Raw genomic sequence first — 9,165 nt, forward strand, 5'->3', positions numbered from 1 at the left:
CTGAGCATTAGGGTTAGGTTTAGGATTAGGGTTAGGGTTAGGGTTAGGTTGAGGGTTAGGGTTTAGGCCTATTGTTAAGCTTAGGTTTAGGCTGAGGGTGAGGGTGGGGGTGAGGATTAGGGTTAGGGTTAGGGTTAAAATTAGGGTTATTGTTAGTGTTTTGGTTTGGGTTGTTTGCGGTGAGGGTGAGAATGAGGGTGAGGGTTATGGTTAGGGTTAGGCTGAGGGTGAGGGTGGGGGTGAGGAAGAGGTTTTGGGTGATGGTTAGGGTTAGGGTTAGGGTGAGGGTTAGGATGAGGGTTAGGGTTTCGATTAGGTTTAGGCTGAGGGCTAGGGTAAGGGTGAGGGTTAGGTTTAGGGTTAGGCTTAGTCTTAGGGTTAGGCTGAGGGTGAGGGTGAGGGTTAGGGTTAAGGTGATGGACAGGGTTAGGTTTAGGGTGAGTGTTAGGATGAGTGTTAGGGTTAGGATTAGGGTTAGGATGAGCGTGACGGTAAGAGTAAAGGTGAGGGTTAGGCTGAGGGTGAGTGTTCCCCTAAGGGTGAGGGTTAGGATTAGGGTGAGAGTTATGGTAAGGGTTATGGTGAGGGTTAGGGTAATGGTGAGGGTTTGATTGAGGATTACGGTTAGGGTTAGTGTGAGTTTAGGGTGAGGATGAGGTTTAGGATTAGGGTGAGGGTTAGGGTTAGAATAGGGTTAGAGTGAGGGCTATGGTGAGGCTGACGGTTAGGGTTAGGGTGAGGTTTAAGGTTAGGGTGAGAGTTAGGGTTAGTGTGATGGTTAGTGTTATAATGAGCAATAGTGTTAGGGTGATGGTAAGTGTTAGGGAGAGGGTTAGGATTAGGATGAGGGTTTTGGTTAGGTTGAGGGTTAGGGTTAGGTTGAGGGTTATGTTTAGGGTCAGGGTAAGGGTTAGGTTGAGGGTTAGGGTTAGAGTGAGGGTTAAGGTTAGGGTGAGGGTCAGGGTTACGGTGAGGGTTTGAGTGAGGGTTAGGGTTAGGGAGAGTTTTAGGGTTACCGTTAGAGTTAGGGTTAGAGTAAGGATGAGGTTTAGGGTTAGAGTTAGGGTTCTGGTGAGGGTTAGGATGAGGGTTAGGGTTAGGGTTAATCTTATGTTTAGGGTTAGTGTGAGATTTAGGGTTAAGGTTATGGTTAGGATTAGGGTTAGTTTGACGGTGAGTGAGTGGGTTAGGGTTAGGTTTAGGTTTAGGCTTAGGGTTAGTCTGAGACTTAGGTTGAGGGTAAGGGTTAGGATTAGGGTGAGGGTTAGGGTTAGGGTGAGGGTGAGGTTTAGGATGAGGGTTAGGTTTAGGATTAGGTTTAGGGTGAGGGTGAGGTTTAGGGTTAGTGTTAGGGTGAGGTTTATGGTTAGGGTTAGGGTCAGTGTGAGTTTGAGGTTTAGCGTTAGAGATAGAGTTAGGGTGAGGGTTAGGCTGAGGGTTACTGTTAGGGCTGGTGTTAGGGTTAGAGTTAATGTGAGGGTTAGGCTGCGGATGTGTGTTAGGGTTAGGGTGAGGGTTAGGTTTAGGATTAGGGTTAGGGTGAGGGCTAGGTTGAGGGTGAGGTTTAGGATTAGGGTTAGGGAGAGGGTGAGTGTGACGGTTAGGGTTAGGGTTAGGTTTAGGCTTAGGGTTAGGCTGAGGGTGAGGATGAAGATGAGGGTTAGTGTTAGGTGAGTGTTAGGGTTAGGGTCAGGGTGAGAGTTAGGGTTCGGGTTAAGTTTATGGTTAGTGTGTGGGTTAGTTTGAGGGTGTCGTTAAGGTTAAAGGTGAGGGTTAGTCTGAGGGCGAGTGTTACGGTAAGGGTGAGGCTTAGGGTTAGGGTGAGTGTTAGGGTGAGGATGAGGTTTAGGGTTAGGGTGAGGGTTAGAGTTAGAATTAGGGTTAGGGTGAGGGTTAGGGTTAGGGTTAGGGTTAGGGTGATGTTTAGGGTTATGGTGAGAGTTAGGTTTAGTGTGAGGGTTAGTGTTAGGGTGAGGGTAAATGTTAGGGTGAGGGTTAGCGTTAGGGTGAGGGTTATGGTTAGGGTGTGGTTTAGGTTTAGGGTTAGGGTTATTGTTAGTGTTAGGGTTAGGTTTATGTTTATGGTGATGTTGAGGGTGAGGGTGAGGTTTAGAGATGGGGTTAGGGTATGATTTAGGGTTAGGGTTAGGGTTAGATTTAGGGTTAGGGTGAAGTTGAGGTTTAGGTTTAGAGTTAGGGTTAGGGTGAGGGTTAAGGTGAGGGTTAGGGTTAGGGTTACTGTTAGGGTTAGGCTTAGGGTGAGGGTTAGGTTTACGGATAGGGTAAGTTTAGGATTAGGGTTATGGTGAGGGTGAGTGTGAGGGTTAGGGTTAGTGTTAGGGTTAGGCTTAGGGTTAGCCTGAGGGTGAGGGTGAAGGTGAGGGTTAGGGTTAGGGTGCGGGTTAGGGTTAGGTTTAGGGTTAGAGTTAGCCTTAAGGTGAGGTTTATGGTTAGGTTTAGGGTTCTGGTAATGATGAGGGTTAGAGTTAGCATCAGGGTTAGTGTGAGGGTTTGGGTTAGGGTTAGGGTGAGTGTTAGGGTTAATGTGAGGTTTACGGTTAGGGTTAGGGTTAGAGTGAGGGTTAGGTTGAGGGTTAGGGTTTAGGTTAGGATTAGGCTGAGGGTGAGGGTTAGGGTAAGGTTTAGGTTAGGCTTAGTGTTAGGATTAGGGTGAGGTTAAGGTTTATGGTGAGAGTTAGGCTTAGGGTTAGGGTGAGAGTTAAGATGAGGGTTAGGGTTTCAGTGAGGGTGACGGTTAATGTTAGCGTGATGGTTAGGGTTAGGATTAGGGTTAGGGAGTGGGTGATGGTTAGGATTATGGTTAGGGTTGTTGTAAGTGTTATAATTACTGTTACATTTGCAGTGAGGGTGAGGCTGTGGTTGAAGGTTAGGGTTAGGGTTAGGGTTAGTTTTAGGGTTAGGATTACAGTTAGGGTTAGAATTAGGGTTAGGGTGAGGGCTAGCATGAGGGTGAGGGTTAGGGTTAGGGCTAAGTTTAGGGTGAGGGTTAGGGTGAGGGGTAGGGTTAGGTTTAGGGTGAGGGTTAGGTTTAGTGTGAGGGTTATGGGTAGGGTGAGGGTGAGGGTGACGGTAAGGGTTATGGTGAGTTTTAGGTTGAGGGTGGGGGTTAGGGTTATGATTAGGTTTAGGGTTAGGGTGAAGTTTTGGTGGACGGTGAGGGTTCAGGTTAGGGTTAGGTTTGTGGTGTGGGTAAGTGATAGTATGAGGGTTAGGGTGAGTGCTAGAGTTAGCATTAGGGTTAGGGTGAGGGTTAGGATGAGTGTTGGGTTTAGGGTTTGGGTGAGGGTGAGGGTGAGAGTGCGGTTTAAGGTGAGGATTAGGGTGAGATTTAGGGTTAGGGTGAGGGTTAGGGTTATGGTTAGTGTGAGGGTGATGGTGAGGGTGACGGTTAAGGTTAGAGTTATCGTGAGGGTTCGATTAAGTGTGAGGTTGGGGAGAGGATGAGGTTAAGTGTTAGTGTGAGGGTTAGGGTGCGTGTGAGGGTTAGGGTTAGGGTTTGGGTTAGGGTGAGGGTTAGTGTGAGGGTTAGGGTTAGGGTTATGCTTAGGGTTAATTTGAGGGTTAGGCAGAGGGTTAGGATTAGGATTCGGTTGAGGGTTAGGTTGAGGGTTAGGATGAGGGTGAGGGTTAGTGTTAGGGTGAGGGTTACAGTTATTATAAGGGTTAGGGATAGGTTTAGGGTGACGGTGAGGTTTAGGGTGAGGGTTAGGGTGAGGGTTAGTGTTAGGGTTAATGTGAGTGTTAGTATAAGGGGTAGGGTTATGGATAGGGTTAGGGTTAGGATTAGTGTGAGGTTAAGAATTAGGGTGACGGTTAGGGTGAGGGTGAGGTTTATGGTTAGGAATAGTGATAGGGTTAGTGTTACGCTGAGGGTGAGCGTGAGGGTGAGGGTTGGGTTTAGGGTTGGGTGAGGGCTATGGTGAGGGTTAGGGTATGGGGGAGGGTTAGTGTGAGGGTGATTGTAAGGGTAAAATGAGGGTTAGGCTGAGGGTGAGAGTTAAGATAAGGGTGAGGGTTAGGGTTAGGGTGAGGGTTAGGTTAAGGGTTAGGGATAGGGTGAGGGTTAGATTGAGGATTAGGGTTAGGGTTAGTGTGAGGTTTGGGGTGAGGATGAGGGTTATGATTAGGTTGAGGGTTAGGTTTAGAATTAAGGTTACAGTGAGGGCTAGGGTGAGGGTGAAGTTTAACTTTAGGGTTAGGGTGAGGTTTAGGGTTAAGGTGAGTGTAGGGGTTAGTGTGAGGGTTAGTGTTAGAGTTAGGGTTAGTGTTAGGGTGAGGGGAAGTGTTAGGGTGAGGGTTAGTGTTAGGGTGAGGGTTATGTTTGGGGTGAGGGTTAGTGTTAGGGTTAGGTTATGATTAGGGTTAGGGTTAGGGTGAGGGTGAGTGTGTGGGTTAGGGTTAGGTTTAGGTTTAGGTTTAGGGTTAGGCTGAGGGTGAGGTTGAGCTTGAGGATTAGGTTTAGGGTGATGGTTAGGGTTAGGGTTAGGGTGAGGGTTAGGATGAGGGTTAGGATGAAGGTGAGGTTTAGGGTTATGTTTAGGGTGAGGTTTAGGATTAGGGTTAGGGTTAGGGTTAGGTTGAGGTTGAGGTTTAGGTTTAGAGTTAGGGTTAGGGTGACAGTTAGTGTTAGGGTTAGTGTTAGGTTTAGGGTTAGGGTGAGTGTTAGGGTTAGGTTTAGGTTTATTGTTGAGGGTGAGTTTTAGGGTTATGATGAGGCTTAGGGTTAGTATGAGTGTTAGTGTTAGGGTGAGGGTAAGTTTTAGGTGAGGGTTAGGATTAGGTTTAGGTTTAGGTTGAGGTTTAGGGTGAGGGTGAGTTTTAAGGTTAGGGATAGCTTTGTGGTGTGGGTAAGTGATAGCATGAGGGTTAGTGTGAGGGTTAGAGTTAGCATTAGGGTTAGGGTGAGGGTGCAGGTGAGAGTGAGGGTTAGGGTGAGGATTAGGGTGAGATTTAAGGTTAAGGTGAGGGTTAGGGTTAGGGTGAGTGTTATGATTAGGGTTATCCTTAGGGTTAGGGTGAGGGTTAGACTGAGGGTTAGGCTTAGGATTAGGGTGTAGGTTAGGGTGAGGTTTAGGGTGAGGGTGAGAGTTAGGGTGAGGGTGAGGGTTAGGATTATTATTAGGGTTAGAGTCAGGTTTCGGGTGACGGTGAGGTTTAGGATGAGGGTTGGGGTGAGGTTTAGGGTTAGGGTTAAGGTGAGTGTTAGGATAAGGGTTAGGGTTATGGTTATGGTGAGGGTTAGGTTTAGTGTGATAGTTAGGTTTAGGGTTAGGGTTAGGATTAGTGTGAGGGTAAGAATTAGAGTGATGGTTAGGGTGAGGGTGAGGTTTAGGGTTAGGAATAGTGATAGGGTTAGTGTTACGCTGAGGGTGAGTGTGAGGGTTAGGGTTAGGTTTAGGGTTTGGGCTAGGGTGAGGGTTACGGATAGGGTGAGGTTAGGGTGAGGGTGATGGTAAGGGTAAAGGTGAGGGTTAGGCTGAGGGTGAGGTTTAATATAAGCGTGAGGTTTAGTGTTAGGGTGAGGGTTAGGGTAAGGTTTCGGGTTAGGGTTAGGGTAAGGGTTAGATTGATTATTAGGGTTAGGGTTAATGTGAGGTTTAGGGTGAGGATGAGGGTTAGGGTTAGGGTGAAGGTGAGTGTTAGAATTATGGTTAGGGTGAGGGCTAGCGTGATGGTGAGGGTTAGAGATAGGGTTAGGTTTAGGGTGAGGTTTAGGATTAGGGTGAGGGTTAGGGTTAGAATTAGGGTTAGCGTGAGGGCTAGGGTGAGGTTTAGGGTTAGGTTTAGGGTTAGGGTGAGGTTTAGGTTTAGGGTGAGGGTGAGGTTAAGGTTTAGGGTGAGGGTTAGGGTTAGGGTTAGGGTGAGGATAAGGTTGAGGGTTAGGCTGAGTGTTAGGGTGACGGTCAGGGTGAGGTTTAGGGTTGGGGTTAGGGTTAGAGTGAGGGTTAGGGTGAATGGTAGATTAGGGTTAGGGTGAGGATTAGGGTTACTGTGAGGGTTAGGGTTAGAGTGAGGATAAGGGTTAGGGTGAGGGTTAGGGATAGGATGAGGGATAGCATTAGGGTTAGGGTGAGGGTTAGTGTTAGGTTGGAGGTTAGGGTTAGGTTGAGGGTTAGAGTGAGTGTTAGGTTTCGTGTGAGTGATAGGGTTAGGGTTAGAGTGAGGGTTATTGTTAGGGTGATGTGTAGAATGAGGGTTAGCGTTAGGGTGAGATTTAAGGTAAGGGTAAGGTTTAGGGTGAGGGTGAGGGTGAGTGTAAGGGTTAGGATTAGGGTGAGGGTTAGTGTTAGGGTTAGGGTTAGAGTTAGGGAGAGGGGTAAGTTCAGGGGTAGGGTTAAAGTTAAGTTTAGGGTTAGTCTGCGGGTTAGGGTTAGGGTGAAGATAAGGTAAGGGTGAGGGTTGGTGTGAGGGTGAGTGTTAGAGTGAGGATGAGGGTTCTGGAGAGTGTGAGGGTTAGTGTTTGGGTGATGTTTAGGGTTAGTGTGAGTGTTAGGGTGACGGTGAGGGTGAGTGTTAGGGTTGGGATTAGAGTTAGAATGAGGGGTAGGGTGAGGGGTAGGGTTAAGTTTAGGGTGAGGGTTAGGGTTACTGTGAGGGTTAGCGTTAAGGTGAGGTTTAGGGTTACTGTGAGGGTTCAAGTTAGGGTTAGGCTTAGTGTTAGGGTGAGGGTAAGGGTTAGGTTGAGGATTAGGGTTAGGGTGAAGGTTAGGGTTAATGTGAGGGTTAAGTTTAGGGTGAGGGTTAGGGTGAGGGTTAGGGTTAGGTTGATGTTTAGGGTGAGGGTGCGGGTTAGGGTGAGGGTGAAGGTGAAGTTTGGGTTGAGTGTTTGGGTTAGGGTTAGGATGAGGTTGAGGGTGAGGGTGAGGCTTAGGGTTAGTTTTAGGGTAAGGTTGAGTGTGAGGGTTAGGGATAGAGTTAGTCTTAGCCTGAGGGTGAGGGTGAGGGTGAGGTTTAGGGTTAGGGTTAGGGTTAGCGTTAGGGTTATGGTGAAGGTTAGGGTTAGGTTGGAGGTTACGGTTAGAGTGAGGGTGAGGGTTATAATTAGGTCTAGGGTGAGATCTAGGGTGAGGGAGAGGGTTAGGGTTAGGCTTAGGGTTAGGTTGAGGGTGAGGTTGGGGGTGAGGAATAGATTTTGGGTGATGGTTAGGGTTAGGGTTAGGGTGAGGGTTAGGATGAGGGTTAAGGTTAATATTAGGCTTAGGAATAGGGTTAGGGTAAGGGCTAGGGTGAGGGTGAGGTTTAGGGTGACGTTTAGGGTTTGGGTTAGGGTGAGGGTAAGGTTTAGTGTTAGAATTAGTTTTAGGGTGAGGCTGAGGGTGAGGGTTAGGGTTAAGGTTAGGGTAAGGAATAGGGTTATGGTGAGCCTGAGGGTGAGGGTTAGGGTGAGGATTATGGTTACGGTAGGGTTAGGCTAAGGGTTAGAGTGAGGGTTAGGTTTAGGGTGATGTTTAGGTTGAGGGTGAGGGTTTGGGTGAGGTTGAGGGTGAGGTTTTGGTTGAGGGTTTGGGTTAGGGTGAGGGTGAGGGTGAGGGTGAGGGTTAGGTTTAGAGTTAGGGTTAGGCTTAGGGTGAGGGTGATTGTGAGGGTTAGGGTTAGGGTTATTTTTAGGATTAGGTTTAAGCTGAGGGTGAGTGTGAGCATTAGGGTTAGGGTTAGGGATAGGCTGAGGGTTAGATGAGGGTGAGGCTTAGGGTTAGGGCGAGTGTTAGGCGTAGGGTTAGTGTGAGGGTTAGGGATAGTTTGATGGTTAGGGTGAGGTTTTGAGTTAGGGTAAGGGTGAGGGTGAGCGTGACTGTTAGGGTGCAGGTGAGGTTTAGGGTTAGGTTTAGGCTTAGGGTGAGGGTTTAGTGTTAGGTTTAGGATGATGATTAGGATGAGGGGTAGGGTTAGGGTTAGTGTGAGGTTTAGGGTAAGATTAAGGGTTAACGTTAGGGTTAGGGTTAGGGTGAGGTTTAAGGTGAGGGTTAGGGTTAGGTTTAGGGTTAAGGTGAGGGTTAGGGTGAGGGTAAGTTTTAGGGTGAGGGTTAGGGTGAGTGTGAGTATAGGGTTAGGCTTATGGAGTGGTTTAGGGTTAGATTTAGGATGAAGGTGAGGGTGAGAGTGTGGGTTAGGGATTAGTTTTAGGGTTAGGTTTAGTGTTATTGTTAGGGTTAGGGTTACGATTACAGTGAGGTTGTTGGTGAGGTGAGGTGTAGCGTTAGGGTTAGCGTTAGGGTGAGGGTTAGGGTGAGGGTAAATGTTGGAGTGAGGGTTAGGGTTAGGGTGAGGTTAAGGGTTAGCGTTAGGGTGAGGGTTAGGGTTAGCATTAGGGTTGGGTTGAGGACTAGGGTGAGGGATAAGTTTAGGTTAGCGTGAGGGTTAGGGTTAGAGTGAGGATTAGTTTGAGGGTAAGAATAAGGGTAAAGGGGAGGGTTAGGGTGAGTTTGAGAGTTACGGTAAGAGTGAAGGTTATGATGAGGGTAAGGTTTAGGGTGAGGTTTACGATTAGGGTGAGGGTGAGATTGAGGTTTAGGGTGAGGGTAAGGGTTAGGGTTAGGGTGAGGGTAAGATAAGGTTGAGGGTTCGGATTAGGTTTAGGGTGAGGTTTAGAGTGAGTGTGAGGTTTAGGGTTAGGGTTAGTGTTAGGGTGAGGGTAAGTGTTAGGGTTTTGTATACGTTTACGGTGAGGGTGAGGTTTAGGTTTAGGGCGAGGGTTAGGGTTAGGGTTATGGTTAGGGTGAGGGTGAGGGTTAGGATAAAGGTTAGGGTTAGGGTTATTTTTAGGGTTATGTTTAGGCTTATGATTATGTTGAGGGTGAGGGTTAGGGTTAGGGTGAGGTTTAGGATTAGGGTTAGTTTTAGGGTTAGGGTTAGCATGAGGTTTAGGGTGAGTGGTATGGTTAAGGTTAGGGTGAGGGTTAGGGTTAGTTTGAGGGTTACGGTTAGGGATAGGGTGAGGGTTAGGATGACGTTTAGGATGATGGTAAGGTTTAGGGTGAGGGTTAGAGTGAGTGTGAGGTTTAGGGTTAGGGTTACTGTTAGGGTGAGGGTAAGTGTTAGGGTTAGGTTTAGGTTTACGGTGAGGGAGAGGGTTAGGTTTAGGGTGAGGGTTAGAGTTAGGGTTAGGGTTAGGGTGAGTGTGAGGGTTAGGATAAAGTTTAGGGT

The sequence above is a fragment of the Dipodomys merriami genome, unplaced genomic scaffold (assembly GCF_024711535.1).
Source record: "Dipodomys merriami isolate MVZ:Mamm:240054 unplaced genomic scaffold, mDipMer1.0.p SCAF_79, whole genome shotgun sequence".
Taxonomy (NCBI): domain Eukaryota; kingdom Metazoa; phylum Chordata; class Mammalia; order Rodentia; family Heteromyidae; genus Dipodomys; species Dipodomys merriami.